General features: G+C 46.0%; 1 long non-coding RNA gene across 1 annotated transcript in view; it reads right to left on the bottom strand.

The window, feature by feature from the left end:
- Positions 1-998: 998 nt before the first annotated feature.
- The window catches only part of LOC135968600 (uncharacterized), a 35,506-nt gene continuing 20,817 nt past the window's right edge, over positions 999-15,687 (bottom strand). Inside the window, exons 2-3 of the long non-coding RNA XR_010583516.1 lie at positions 7,695-7,757; positions 999-1,212 (exon numbers count right to left, since the gene is read on the bottom strand). This is a non-coding gene — a long non-coding RNA (uncharacterized lncRNA). The remainder of the gene's footprint in view (positions 1,213-7,694; positions 7,758-15,687) is intronic.

Below are 15,687 nucleotides of genomic sequence, written 5' to 3'. Positions count from 1 at the left end.
GCCCAGAAAGGTGACAGGACAGCCAGAGATCTCAGCCTGTTGGCCAGGACTGCGTCCTTTTCCTTCACAGCTTTTCCCCCTGCAACCCCTGAACCTCTTATAGACCATCTTTTCAGTTTCTTTTGGCTTCTCTGGTCCTGAAGATGCAGAGAGGCCTTGTCTACTTGTCAGAAGTGTTTCCTGAGTACCCGCTTGGAGTCAGGCACTGTGCTGGACACAGAAGATTCAAAGAAGACCGGAAACATTGTCCCGGTGTTGACGCACACGATCCTATGCAGAGACAGATGAACCAGCTGAGAGGGAGGCCACTGAGAAGTGACTGGAGACCCAGAGGAGGGGACTCCCACCAAGTAGGGGTACATCGCACCAATGCTGGGGGCAGCAAAGCCTTCTGGAGAAGGTAGCATTTGGGCTGGGCCTGGAAGGAGAGTGAGTTTCCTGGGAGTTCACCAACTGTCCTGAGTTGCCAAAAGCCCCAGGGGCTCTTTCAAGTGCTGCTAATCAAGGCTTGCTGATCTGGGTCTTTCCTGGGCAAAGCAGCATCCCCTTATGCCTAGACCTAAGCCCTTCACCTGACACCTGTCCTGGCTTCATTTTAGCCATATCCAGAAACCTGCCGTCAGGTGAGCTCTTGGGGCCAGAGAGGAGAATGGATCTGCGGCAGCTGCTAAGAGTCGAGGGAGCCACAAGGGCCCAACATATTCATGAGGAAAGATCTCTGCCCTTCTATTGGGAGGCCCCGAAGGTCCAGTCTTGGAACTCAAACTCCAGATAAGACTCCCTGGTAAAGACAGAGTGTGGGTGCCCTGTTTCAGACAGCAAGAAGAGGGGCTGGGCAGGGCTTTTACCTGGGGTTCAACAACCCCACCTTGGCCAGAGCCTCCCAGCCGACCATCTCAGAGGCTACAAGCAAATCTCAAATCTCCCTTCTACCCTGGGCCTCCGCATCTCAACTGTAAAACGTAAGCCTTGATCCAGAAAAGCTTCCTGTTTGTTTTGTTTTGTTTTTTTTATTTTGATGTAGAGCCTGTTTCAGTAAACAACGCATAGCGCATTTAGTGTTCCCCACCCTATGTCCAGCAGTGGGGATGAAAGGGGGCTCCAGTTCCAGTCTTCGTCCCTGTGGGGCTTATGCTGATTCATTCATTTCTCCATTCTCTCTTCCACTCATCAGTTCCCTCCACAGTTGTCTGACACGTGCCAGGCTCTGTTCTAGGAGTCGAGGATACAGTGGTGAGCAAAATGTGCAGGTCCCCACCTTCACATGCCGATAGAGTGAGGAAGAAACTCAGAGAACAAACAAATGAAGTGAAATCTCCATGCCCTTCCTCCCCCAACCCCAAGAGTCGCTGCAGGAGCTAATGAGGACGCTATCTCCGCACTCCCCAAGGAGGCCAGATGCTTTAATTGAACTTAACTTTCTCTTAAGTTTAATAGGAAAAAATAGTTTGTTTTTAATTATAAAGAGATAATGAATCCTGAATACGCCTCTTCAAAGAATGCTGCCCTTCCCCACAGATACTGATCTGTTCTGACCCCTGTTTTAGACTCATGTTGGTAAATGGACAACGATTCTGTGCTATCAAGGAGAAACCAAGGCAGTCAGGCAGGGAACTCCCCCATGGCTGACGTCTTGTTGGATATGCTGCCAAAGCCCATCTCTGGGCAGCTTTGGAAGTGGGGGGTGGGGGAATAACCCCCACCCTTCACTTTTGAGCTGGTCTCTTCCTTTCCACTTTGAGCTGGTCTCTTTCTTTCCACTCTGATGCCCTGTCTGTCCCTGGGGAGGTCAGGGAAGGGTGGGGCCATGTGTAGGGAATCTTGAAGTGATGTGGTCAGTTCAACGAAGTGGGTGGTCTGGACTGGCGCAGCTAATGAACATTTTTGTCTTGTTTGGTTTCTCCGTGCTTCTGTTTATTTTTGCCTAATAGAACAGGCTGACTTTTGATGCCGTCCAACAACTGACTTTCTCTCTTTTTCCATCCAGCCTTACTTTGCCCTGGACTGGAAATTATTTCTGTTTTTTGCCCTCTACAGGTTCTAGGGTTTCAGGAACTGCTCAACTGAAAATAATTCTAGCTGAGAGGACTTCTCCAGAATACCAGGGGTGGGTTCCAACATGTGCGAGGGGCGGTAGCCCTAGGGCACAGCCCAGCTGGGCCTGTTGCAGGGCCAAGCATCTGCTAGGAGATTGAAATCACCAGTTACTTAAAGTCGTGCAGAAGAAATAACCCTAGGTGCTTGTAAGTTTTAATTTGGGAATATAGAGATATTTTCATTGACCCAGATGTCATAGAAAATTAGATAAAATCCAAAAGATGTGTAGATAATAAATTTAATTCCAAACTTTAGAGTCTAAGACACAGACTGATTTTCAGGCAAAGAAATGAAAAGGTATCTCCAGGTCTGTCCCTGTGGATACTGATGACTAAGACATCTGACCAACTCGACTGGCACCTCCAGAGAAACTATTTGGGCAAGGCATGGTGCTTGGCAGGGCTCCAGCAATGAACACAACAAAGCTTCAACCCGACACAGAGTACTGTCTTCTTGGAGTGGGGCCTGATGTGGCACAGACATGTCATCAAGGCCATGTGATGTGAGCTGCCACGTCCGGCTGTCATGCTAGTAACAGAAACCCAGGCCCCAATCTCTGGGTTGGGAGGTTGGGAGCTGGGGACAGACATTAGGGAGGGCTACAGAGAGGAAGCAACAGTGAAGCTTAAACCTGAGGAGTAAAACGGTAGACAGCAGTGTTCTAGGTAGAGGAAATATCACGGACAAAGGCCTGGAGATAAGAGAAAAATCAGAACTTCAGGAAACTGAATGAATTCAATGTTTCTGGATTCGAACCTGTGATGTGGGTGGGCAAATGAGGACCCACCCTAGGCTGATGTGTCGTCATAAAGGTTCTTGTAAACTGTGTCAAGGATGACACTGTTGCAGTCTGCAGCAGTGTCTCAGCGTGCAAGTGACAAGATCAAATTTTGCTTGAGCCCAGGAGTTCAAGACCAGCCTGGGCATCATAGCGAGACCCTGTCTTTACAAAAAAAATTTAAAAATTATCCAGGCATGGTGGGGCATACCTGTAGTCCTAGCTACTCAGAAGGCTGAGGTGGGAGAATTGCTTGAGCCTAGGAGGTCAAGCCTGCAGTGAGCCATGATTGCACTACTGCACTCCAGCCTGGGCAACAGAGCAATACTCTATTTCAAAATAAATAAATAAATAAATAAATAAATAAAATTGCATTGAGTAAAAGGATGCTGGCTGCAGTGTGGAATATGTTGGGTATAGTGAAGGCTGGCAAGATGGAAGCTGTTGTATTAATCAAATGAGAGAGAGTGGTGGTGGTGGATCAGGATCATGGCAGTGGGAACGGCAAGAATGGACAGATGGGGGAATCAGTATAATTTGGTGATTGATTAGACAATGGCTGTATTGGAGAGGAAGAAACCCAGGATGACCTCTTGTCATTCATCCCTAGAAAAGAACCGAAGTCCATTGAAGATGGGAGAGAGATGGCAGGTTAGCTTTGGAGATACTCATGAGATCTGCAAGAGTAGATGCCCAAAAAGTTTAGGCCTAAAGTTATTTGAAGCCCAAAAGAGAGGCCAAGCTTGCCTATAGAGTATGTAGGGTAAAGAGAAAAAATACAATAAAACCCCAAGGAAATGACATATTGTATGGAAAGAGAGAGAGGGAGAGAGAGAGAGGAGATCATGAGAAGTAAGTCTCTGAAGAAGCCCAAAAAGAAATGGCCAGAAAAAGGTAGCAAAGAAAGAACCCAGGGAGGCTGTGGTGTCTCATAAATCAAATTTTTAAGAGGCAGTTATGCCCTCATGATCACAGAAAAATAAAACAGGTTAGCTGAAAATTGAAAAGTGTTGGCCGGGCGCGGTGGCTCAAGCCTGTAATCCCAGCACTTTGGGAGGCCGAGACGGGCGGATCACGAGGTCAGGAGATCGAGACCATCCTGGCTAACACCGTGAAACCCCGTCTCTACTAAAAATACAAAAAACTAGCCAGGCGAGGTGGCGGGCGCCTGTAGTCCCAGCTACTCCGGAGGCTGAGGCAGGAGAATGGCGTAAACCCGGGAGGCGGAGCTTGCAGTGAGCTGAGATCCGGCCACTGCACTCCAGCCCGGGCTACAGAGCAAGACTCCGTCTCAAAAAAAAAAAAAAAAAAAAAAAAAAGAAAAGTGTTATCTGTCCGCAAGCATTTAAGCAGTCTTGGTGAGAGTTGGAGGGCTCCAAAGTCAAACAGCAGTATGTTAAAGAGGGAATGGAGCTATGAGAAATGGGTCCAGCAGGAGATGATAACTCTTTAGAAACTTGCTGGTTGTGAGAACAAAAAGGTCTTTAGGACTGTAGGAGATCTCTTTCTTCATAAGGATGGGAGATGTTTAAGTATGCTTAATTGTTGGAAGGAATAAGCAAAGAGAGAGAAAAAGTGAGAGATGATACAATCTAGAAGAAAGCTGGGCACGGTGGCTCACGCCTGTAATCCCAGCACTTTGGGAGGCCCAGACAGGTGGATCATCTGAGGATGGGAGTTCAAGACTAGCCTGGGCAACATGATGAAGCTTCGACTCTACTACAAATACAAAAATCAGCTGGGTGTGGTGGTGCATTCCCATAATCCCAGCTACTTGGGAGGCTGAGGCAGGAGAATCGCTTGAACCCAGGAAGTGGACTTAGCAGTGAGCTGAGATCACGCCATTGCACTCCAGCCTGGGTAACAGAGTGAGATTCTCTCTCTCTCTCTCTCTCTCCATACAATATGTCATTTCCTTGGAGTTTTATTGTATTTTTTCTCTTTACCCTACATACTCTGTAGGCATATCTATATCTATATCTATATGGAGAGAGAGAAAGAGAGTTCTTATGATTCCTGGTGAATGGCAATAATCCCCATATATATGAAGGAATAAATCCACCCAGCCATGGTGCTCAGGAGGCAGGAATGGGAAGACTGGAGCAGAGGGAAATTGAGAGGCCCTACCTCCAACACCAGGGTACAGGATTTCTGCTGAGAGGGGAGAGAAGGAGGAAGATGAGGGAGGTAGGTAGGGGTAGGAGACCTACTTCCAACATGGGGACAGGCTTCTCGCAAAGAGGGCAGAGAAGGAGAAGGGTAAAGGAGGGAGGTGGCAGTAGGAAAAACATTGGGGAGTTTTGGGATAATCACTCAGAGGATTGATTGTCCTGGGGAGAAATCTCGCAGGAGTGGTCATCAGTGCAGAAGACTCATCAGCACCTAAAGAACTTGTGTTTGTGGTGCCTCCAGTTTGCAAACTTTGCAAAGTTTGTGTGATGTTTCTCTAGAGGTCCTTGCCAATTCAGAGTGAAAATAGAGGTGGGGGATGAAGAGACTGCTTCAGGAATAAGAATTTGCCTGGGTGAGGCATAAACAAGCAAAAGAGAAGTGTCATAGAGGAGACTCGGGTGTATGAGAATGGTTGAAACAGAAGACCATGGAGAAGAGATGGAGAAACAAAGGGAGAAGGCACTGCTCAGAAGGAAAATAGTATTGGCATCTGTATTAGTTCGTTTTCACACTGCTGTAAAGAAATACCCAAGACTGGGTAATTTATAAAGGAAAGAGGTGATAGGGTTTGGGTGTGTTTCTACCCAAATCTCGTCTTGAACTGTAGTTCCCATAATCCCCACATGTCATGGGAGGGACTCAATGGGAGGTAATTGAATCATGGGGGCAGTTACCTCCATGCTGTTCTTGTGATAGTGAGTGAGTTCTCATGAGATCTGATGGTTGTATAACCATCTTTACTCTCTTCACTCTGCACTTCTCCTTGCTGCAACCATGCGAAGAACGACATGTTTGCTTCCCCTTCTGCCATTATTGTAAGTCTCCTGAGGCCTCCCAAGCCCTGCAGAACTGTGAGTCAATTAAACCTTTTTTCTTAATACATTTTCCAGTCTCGGGTATGTCCTTATGGCAGCATGAGAACAGACTAATACAAGAGGCCTAATCGACTCACAGTTCCATATGGCTGGGGAGGCCTCAGGAAACTTACAATCATGGCAGAAGGTAAAGGGGGGAGCAAGGCACCTTCTTCACAAGGCAGCAAGAGAGACAGCAAGTGAGTGAAGAGGGAAGAGCCCCTTATAAAACCATCAGATCTGGTGAGAGCTCCCTCACTATCATGAGAACAGCATGGGAGAAACCTCCCACATGATCCAATTACCTCCCTCCAGGTCCCTCCCTTGACACCTTGGGATGACAGGTCAAAATTTGGGTGAGACTACAAACCATATCAGCATCTGAGACCCAGAAGTCTCAAAAAAATAGAAGTAAATGTACAAAAATCAGTAAATCTTTAAGGGAGCTAGGATAAGACATTGGATCTGAGAATGAGATGGTTCTAGTAATTAAGACTTGAGAGAGTTGTAGTTTTGGGGAGAAGGTATGGTGCACCTAGGGACGCAGGCGGTCCAGCACCTGGTTGGCTGGCTAAAGTAGGGTGAGGTCACTGAGATGGGCAAGTGGATCAGCCATCTGTAACGCAACAGTGATGGGCTACAGATCGTCCTTGTTAAAGCTGAGTTCACCCTTCATAATGACAATATTTGGTGATAAAGGAGGATGTTGACCCAGTTCTCATGATTCCTGGTGAATGACAAAAGTGCCCAGGAAATTGGTAAATGCTGGGGATCACAAGAAGTAGAGGGTAGCAGAGCCAGATGGTGCTAATCTAAAAGGTGCGGAGGCAGAAGTAGAAATACTTCTCAAAAGCCTTGGGATACAAAGAAGATACAAACTCCTGATCCTGACATGCCACCCTTGAGGGCTGCAGGGAAAGTTTCTTCCTAAAGTGTATCACCAAGACCACAGCATTCACTGTGACAGAACAGGGACATTGAAGATATAAGGTGTATTTAAGGAGGTTTGTTTAGCAAGAAACGTGGCTTCCATAGATCAATTTAGAAGGGAGAGGAGCACAAGGTATGTGCTCAGAGAAAAGCCAGCTCTGTATAACATAGGAATAGAAGATGACTAGAGGTCAAAGACAGCAGGAAGGGGAGGACAGTGAAGTCAGCCTGTATTGGAGAGATACTGGTGAGTGGAGGAAGAGCACCCTTGCCCTCAAGGGCCAGCCAGCAGGCGGCAGGATTCATTGATCCATTGGATTCTACCAAGTGTTGGAAACACTTATTGAATCCATCCCTATTGTCTTCAGAGGCATCTAACCTGATATGCCCCACTCCTGTGGGGGCCCTCAGGACCAGCCAGGTGTCCATACCTATGGTGGGCCTGGTGCTGGTCTCAGAATTTCAAAACTCCCACTACTGCTTCTTCTGTGAAGCTCCTACTTCATTAGTGTCAATCTTAGTCTCTCCTGGAAAATTCATTCCACCTCACATAATGAATAAATGATTCTTTTCTTAAATTAGGATTCAACGGAGTAATTGTAAAATTGGTATTTTGCTCAAAAATCCTTTCTTGGAGCTTACAAAAATGACATTAGAGAGAAACTTTCTCAGCGGTGATTTTTATAAAATGTAGCATATTAAACTGTATTTAAATACATTGAACATATATAAATTATCACAAGCAAAAAAAAAAAAAAAGACAATTATTATGTTTCCAAAAGATTTCAGTGGCTTTCACATGAGCAAGACCTAATGACTCTGTCTATTAAAACGACTAATGTTTAGAAAACTGTTTTGTGTACCTTAGGACAGGACATCTCAGCTCTCAGGAAACAGACCAGCCTGCAGGACACACATTCCATGTCCTGGGTGTTGAGAATTGAAAAACAAACAGACAAACACACAAACAAAACACAGTTTTAAAATTATAACAGCTTTTCTAAAATTTACATAATTTTCAAGGGCATAGACCCTAATTTATTGAATCTTTTTGCTCCTAAACTAGTATCCAGTGCATAATAGTCCTGCCAATGTACTTGATAAACTGAACTAAACTCAATTCTCAAGTAGCCAAATTGGAATTCAGTGCAAAAAAGTCATTAGAGTAACTCTTGGGAAAAGGGTGACTTAAGACCAGTATGGATACATAAAATCTGCTTATGGCTATGGTTAAGAATGAAAGGCTTTTTCACTTTCCTCCATATCCACCATGGGGACATCCTGGAGTACCTTGAGAGGGGCTTATCTTGAGATAGATAGCATTTTCCACACTCTCCCTCTGCTCTCTCCCTCTGACCCTCTTGTTCATGCATTGGGCTCATGCCATGCTGCTGCATGCAAAGTACACTGATAATGGATGAATGGATTGATGGACAGACGGATGGATGGATGGATGGATGGATGGATGGATGGATGGATGGATGAGTAAATGGATGGATGAATGAGTGGATGGATGGGTGGATGGGTAGATGGATGGATGGATGAATGGATAGATGGATGGGTGGATAGATGGATGGGTGGATGGATGGGTGGATGGATGAATGAGTAAATGGATGGATCAATGAGTGGATGGATGGGTGGATGGGTAGATGGATGGATGGACAGTTGGATGGATGGGGGGATGGATGAATGGGTGCATGGATGGGTGGATGGGTGGATGGATGGATGGACAGTTGGATGGGTGGATGAATGGATAGATGGCTTGGTGGATAAATTGGTGGATGGATGAAAGGATGAACTGGTGGATGGGTGCACGGATGGATGGAAGGATGGATGTGTAGTAAATGAAAGGAAAGAAGAAATTCACCCCTGAAATACTCTCACTCCTAGGTTCAACATCAGTCTGTAATAACCAAGAGAACATGCTGATAGGTCCCTGAGAGGCGGTACCCCAATGTGAAGCCACCACCACCAATTCCCTACTGGTCCCAGGTTAGAAAGACATGGACTTGTCAGTACAACAGATCCAGGATGAGAAGGAGGAAGTGCCTTCCCCTTCTGCCTCCACAGTATGGATGCAGAGAACACAGATTTGTTTGGCAAATCTTAGAGTCTAGAACTGAAACCCACGTGGTGAAGCCTTCCAGTGGTACCAATCTTCCTATTGCTCCCTCCTTGCCAGAGGTGATAAGTATTGAATTTAAGGCCCACCAATAGGTCTTCTGGCAGGCTGAATGAGGAATAAAGTCTGAGAACCCATGACTCTTCTTGGTAGTCCTGGTTAAAAGCCCACACTCCTCAGATGACCCAGACACAGTGGATAATAAGTCAAGTTGGAAAGGTTGAGGAGGATGAGATTCCAGAATCCATGTCTCTTCCTCCCACCCTGTGTGTTCACCTCCCATTCTTCCTCCTGTTTTTCTCTCTCCCCTAAGTCTCATTATTTTTTTTTTTTTTTGAGACAGGGTCTCACTGTGTTGTCCAGACTGGAGTGCAGTGGCATGATCTTGACTCACTGCAACCTTTGCCCCCAGGTTCAAGTGATTTTCCCACCTCAGCCTCCCCGGGTAGCTGGCAGTACAACAGGTGCATGCCACCATACCCGGCTAATTTTTGTATTTTTTTTATAGAGATGGGGTTTCACTATGTTGGTCAGACTGGTCTCGAATTCCTGACCTCAAGTGATCCACCCACCTCGGCCTCCAAATTGTTGGGATTACTGGCGTGAGCTACCATACCTGGCCCCCGCTAAACCTCTCACTCAAAAGGGGAAGTGCCTTGGTCTGACCCTGTTGGAACCTCTGATCTCTCTCCCTTCCCCTGCCTTCCTTAACACCTCCTCCACCTCCTCCGTCAGCCAGAACTTGTGCAAATGACACTTGGAGTTCCACCTTCCTTGGCACGTCGGATGAGGAAATGACTGGAAACCTGACAGTCTATCACTACCAGGGAGTGACAATTTAAAAAAAAAAACGATTCAAGTTATGAGTGTAAGTTTAAAAATGTAACTAAAAGCCTTCATCAAAGTTTAAAGAGCTTCTTGCGCTTTTAGCATTTGCTTATTCTGATTTATTGACAATGACACACCTAGGAACAGTCATCTCTGCTGAGGCAGTGAAGTAATGGACTGTAGGGGGAGAGAGAAAAAAAGAGAGAGGGGGAAAAAGGGAAAAAAAAAGGGAAGGTGCAGCTCACAGAAGAGAGGCCGCTGATTACAGCCCACTAATTTGTTATGCACTCCGGCAAATCAGCGGTGATTCATATGACAAATAAGGAGAAAAAATTAACAGCTGTCATGTTGTGATGTGTTAATTTCCTGACAGTCTCTGCACTGAAGCCAATTACTGATTTAAGGGCAGGGAGAGAGAGCCCTGTTCAAGCTTCTAATTAGGCTTCTTCAAGACTAAAAGGATAAAAGCAAAAATAAGAGCAAGAGAATGAGGCAGGTAGCTGGGCTCCAGGAAGCTCACATGCTTTTAAAGCCCCAGTTAAATAGCTTTAAGCTTAAGTGTGTTTAAGATAAGAATTTAGAAACATTTATTCACTTTTATCCCTGACCTGGTGGTTTAGGCTTTTGTGGACTAATTGGGAGCTGAGCAGGGCCCAGGGCTCTTGTTGCCCTCTTTCTGCACGAGTCCAGCCTCTCAGATGTAATCTACTAATAATACCTTTGTTTAGCCGTGTCAACAACCATTCATCACCGTGGTAGACAAAGGGCGGTGGGCCCTCCACCAGCTTCCTACTCAAGGATCCTGCTGAATGCTGGACCTCCATTGTACTAACTTGTCCTGTGGCACTGGCCCCAAAAGAAGGCTGGCGGTGAGAGGAAGTTATTGGGGTCTGGCTGCTCAGACATCTAGGAAGCCTCCACATAGACTCAAAGGAAAGGAGAACTCATACGCTGTTGGTTTGACTTTGGTTTCTTCCAACATACTGTCATGCCTGATCCCAGTTACCTTATTTGTCATGTCCACTGATCCAGCTATCCAGAGTAGGAATGGATCTTTTCTAGGGACCTGAAAGGTCTTTCATGGGAAGAGTTAAGGGGTGCTGGCTGCTGAGAGAATCATTCTTGCCCATTCTAGACACACTGGGGATTCAACAAAGTTATCCATAGTAGGAGCTCCTCTCTAGCCATCATCACCAGTCAGAAAAATGGGACTTCAAGAGATCATGTGCCTCTGAGTATGACCAGCTACACAGATAGTGGTTCTTGTTTTGATCTGTTTTCCAAGAGAGGCAGTTCCCTTCCCATCTGTGCCCTTAATTCTTTCCTAGGGCTTTTTAAAAGGCTATTTGTAAATTTACTGGTTACTACTCAAAAGCAGTAGTCATGGATTGGTGCTGTGTTCACAGGAGCACAGGAGCCCTTCCTCAGAGGATTCCTGGGAAGGGCTTCTTCCTCAGATGGAAAGAAGCCTTATTTCCCAATGCTCATGGGTTTTTCCTTGTAGGTGGGGGAAATCCATCAGGATTCTTTGATTGCCTGTGACAACAGAGAGACAGAGAGAGAGAGAGAAGTAGGAGAAGAAGAAAGAGAAGAAGAAGAGGAGGAAGGAGAAGAAGGTGAGGAGGAAGAAGAAGAAGGAGGAGGAGGAAGAAGAGATGAAGGAGGAGGAGGGAGGTGGAGGGAGGAGGAGGACAAGGAGGGAGATAAAACCAAGGCTAAGTGGCCACAGTGAAGAGAGAATTTCTTGGCTCACGAACTAAAGAATCCAAGAAGATCTTGCTTGGGGGTCAGAACTTCAGGTAGGAATCCTGAGGCTTGAAATCACTGCCTTAGCCTCTTATCTCAACCTCCTTGGTGTGGGTCACATTTTCAGATGGGCTTTCCACCAGCTAATGACCAACCAGAAACACACTCCACAGGTCCATGTCTGCTCGGAAAGAGAGAACAAGGTCTTTCTCTGTTAGTCACCCCATTAGAAGCCCTGAGTTGACACTCTGGTTGACAGGATGAGATTCATTAGGGAATCAACTACTGACTAAGTTAGACCTTGATATCATTGGAATGTTTTGCACCCTTCTTATCTCAGGCTGAAATGAGATCCCCAGTGTTGGAGGTAGGGCCTGGTGGGAGATGTTTCGGTCCCATGGATCCCTCATCAATGGCTTGGTGCCCTCCCCATGGTAATGAGTGAGTCCTCACTCCTATTAGTTCACATGGGAGCTGGTTGTTTAAAAGAGCCTAGCATGTCTCTTGCTCCCTCTTGCCATGTGACCTGCCTGCCCCCCTCCCCCTTCTGCAATGAGTAAAATCTTCTAGAGGCCTCTCCAGAAGAAATTCATGGTGCCATGCTTGTACAGCCTGTGGAACCATGAGCCAAATAAACCTCTTTTCTTTGTAAACTACCCAGCCTCAGATATTCCTTTATAGCAATGCAGAACAGACTAATACAGACTTGAATCCTAGGTCCACCATGGAGCTAAGAGAAGAGCACACTCAGACAGGAGCATGAGGAAAAGATGAATTTCCAAAAAAAATCTGGGGATGATCCATAAAGAAGAAGGAAACCATAAATGTGCCTCAGAGTGAATCAGTGGACACAAAAGAGAGCCTTGCAGAGAGCTTCTAGGTCAATTCTTATGTTTCTGGATTCCCTTCAGCTTCCTAATATTTAAATATATTTAAGGTGATGTTAGCTAATTTTTCAGAAATTTATAGGCTGGGGAGGAGGGAAGAGCAAGGGGTAGGGGCAGAAGCCCATTGACAGTCACATTTGCAGCCAGCTCCTATTTTTGTAACAGTGACCCTAGAATTCAGATGCAGAGCAGGGCTCATTTATTGCAGGGCTTTCTTTCAATAGAGATTTATCACATGTCTGGGAGTCAAACAGGCCCCTAACCTGGAGGCATTTGCACGGCCCCTGGTGATGCAGCCCTGCTCTGGGACCTGTGCAGCCCCAGCTGAGGTCACGCCAACCCTCTGCCCCAGAGAATTGCTGCCTCTTGCTGCCCGAGTGTCTGGGTCCAGGGTAAGCACATCATTACTACAATTAAAGAATCACTCATGCGTTGACCGGTAAGGGGAAAATAGGTCCCTAGAGCCCCAGCCTCCTCTGGATGGCTTCCTCCTTTTAGGCAGGTGGTCTGATTAAAAGGCTTCAATAGTTTATTTCATTAGGAGTCACTGTTGGTATTGTCTGAGACAACAAGAATCCTTCGACATTGATTTTGTTGGTGACTGCAACCCTAAACTGGAAGGGATGGCTAAAAGGTAATTCACTCTGTAAGCTTTGCTCAATACTGACCCATTATCAATTGAGTTGAAATATGTCAGCACGGTGAGATACGGAGCATATTATCTTTTTTAGGAAGGTTCACTGAGTGAATAACACACATGCATTTACCTATCTAAGTGCTGTCCAACAGACTTATGATCCATTGATTTATATAGCACCCTTCATCTGCATCAAGATGCTCTCCAAGAGAATGCCATGGCTGAGGAGAATTCTGTGCTGGCCTTGGGGAGAAGAGGCCACCTCCAGGGTGGGCAGTTTCCACTTTGTCAACCCTTCTGAGCTTGAAGAAACACTTCCCCTGTCAGGGAAACCATGCTGGCCAACTGGGGTTCCTTCTATGGGGTGGAGATGATGGACTGAGCTGAGTTCCGTCAGAGTGGTGGAAGAAGCAGCCAACCAGCTTTGGTCTGGGAAGGCATCAAGATAATTCTGACCTAAAGAGGAAGACAAGTTTGGTCGGGTGCAGTGGCTCACACCTGTAATCCCAGCAATTTGGGAGGCCGAAGAAGGTGGATCACTTGAGGCCAGGAGCTGGAAACCAGCCTGGCCAACACGGCGAAACCCCATCTCTACCAAAAATAAAAAAAATTAGCTGGGCGTGGTGGTGTATGCCTGCAATCCCAGCTACTTGGGAAGCTGAGGCACGAGGATTGTTTGAACCCAGGAAGTGGAGGTTGCGGTGAGCTGAGATCACGCCACTGCACTCTGGCCTATGTGACAGAGTGAGACCAAAAAAAAAAAAAAAGAAGGAGAAGGAGAAGAAAGGGTAGACAGATATGGAATTGAAACAAAAAAGGCAGATGAGAATCCCAGGAGGAAGGCAAAGATGCTTGACAAAAACACAGAGGGAATTCTGGTTTTGATGAAAGCAAGAGTGTTTTTGCAGGCTGAAAATCTAGGCCTGGGATGGGTAATAAAGATAAAGAGAACAACATGAGAAATTCCAGGGTATGAGATCTGAGGCCCTAAAAATCCAGAAAATGGACTGAGGCCTCCATTCCACTGCTTGCCATGTTGCACACCTGTTTGGTTTCCCGAACTCTTCCAGTGTCTTTGAGAAGGACTTGGAGAGACGCTGCCTCTGTTTCCATGGCCCTGCCTCTTCTCTCCTTCTGTCTCTAGCTCTTGCTCTCTCCACAGGTTCCCCTGTCTGCCTTAATCTTTCTTCCCTTCTCCTCCCTTTCTCACTGTTTCAGGTCCCTTTTACCATAACCCATTCTGACTATTTTAATCTCTGATGGGTTTTAATTACTACTCAAGGATTGTAGGATATTTGTGGGAGTGAGAGAGGTCCTCAAAGGAAACAAAACCCAAACAGACTGCACGAGCAGTATGATCCGATGGGCCAGACAAAAGTCAAGTTTAGAGTCTGCTCACTCCGAAGGTTGACCAGGTCCCTCCTGCCCTTCTGCCTCCTCTTTTCCATGCACAACCATCCTTGCACTGATGTCTATTGGCCAATGAAGAAGATGCTTCCATCGCGGTGGTCTTGGTGACAGTTGTGGGACCTTGACATAGTCCATGCATGAAAACGCTTTTCTTCTTGGCTGCTTCTTTTCCATCCAACAAAAGGTATTTTTCTTTCATCTTCCTCCTCCATAGGTACCTGTAGATATTTTTCAGTGCTGTGATTTAGCACCAGAGTTAGGGGGCTGTTGCATTTAAAAGGCATCATTTTCTGATGAGCATGTGGCCTTATCAGCTCCTCTCTCCCTGCGTGGCTGAGTGTTATCAGTGCACGCTGGGAAGCACTTGTGTTAGGGAAGCGAGCCTCAGCTGAGAGGTGCTGTGTTACTACAAAGCTTTCAGGTGATGGAGTGGCTGGTGCAGAGAGACACATCAAGATAGCAGGAATCCGGAGAATGTTCTCTGTAAGATTAAGCAGCAAGAACAGGTCAAACCAGAGACCCACTGTCTAAATGTGTAGGGAGAGGAGAAATAGTAAGGTCTGTGGTCCTTAGAAATAAAAGAGTCAGAGTTCTCTCATTGACATGGAAGTGCCTGGAAAGGATTCTGCATTTTACAGGTGTGCAAACTGAGCTTTCATGACTTTCTGCCAGGTACCAAGCCTGTCTGGGCTCTTGACTGGAGAACCTGCCAGACTTGCAGGTGACCTGAAGGAACTGTACACCCAACAAAGGATTAACATCTAGAATCCACAAGGAGCTCAAACAAATCGGCAAGAGGAAAACGAATAATCCCATTATGAAGTGGGTGAACGACATGAGTAGACATTTCTCAAAAGATGACATACAAATGGCAACAAAGATGAAAACATGTTCAACATTGCTAGTCATCAGGGAAATGCAAGTTAGAACCATAATGAGATACCACTTTACCCTGGTCAGAATGGCCATGTTTTAAAAGGAGAAGAAAAAAAAAAAAAAAAAAAAAAGACGTGGGGGTGGATGTGGTGAAAAGGAATCGCTCAGACACTGCTGATGGGAATGTAAATTAGTACAACTTCTATGGAAACACAGTATGGAGATTTCTCAAAGAACTAAAAGTAGAGTTACCATTTGATCCAGCCATCCCATGCTGGGCGTCTACCGAAAGGAAAAGCAATCATTATATAAATAAGACACCATCAGGTGTATGTCGATTGCAGCACAAT

The sequence above is a fragment of the Macaca fascicularis genome, chromosome 19, assembly GCF_037993035.2.
Source record: "Macaca fascicularis isolate 582-1 chromosome 19, T2T-MFA8v1.1".
Taxonomy (NCBI): Eukaryota; Metazoa; Chordata; class Mammalia; order Primates; family Cercopithecidae; genus Macaca; species Macaca fascicularis.
This window is presented reverse-complemented; position numbering and strand designations above follow the sequence as displayed.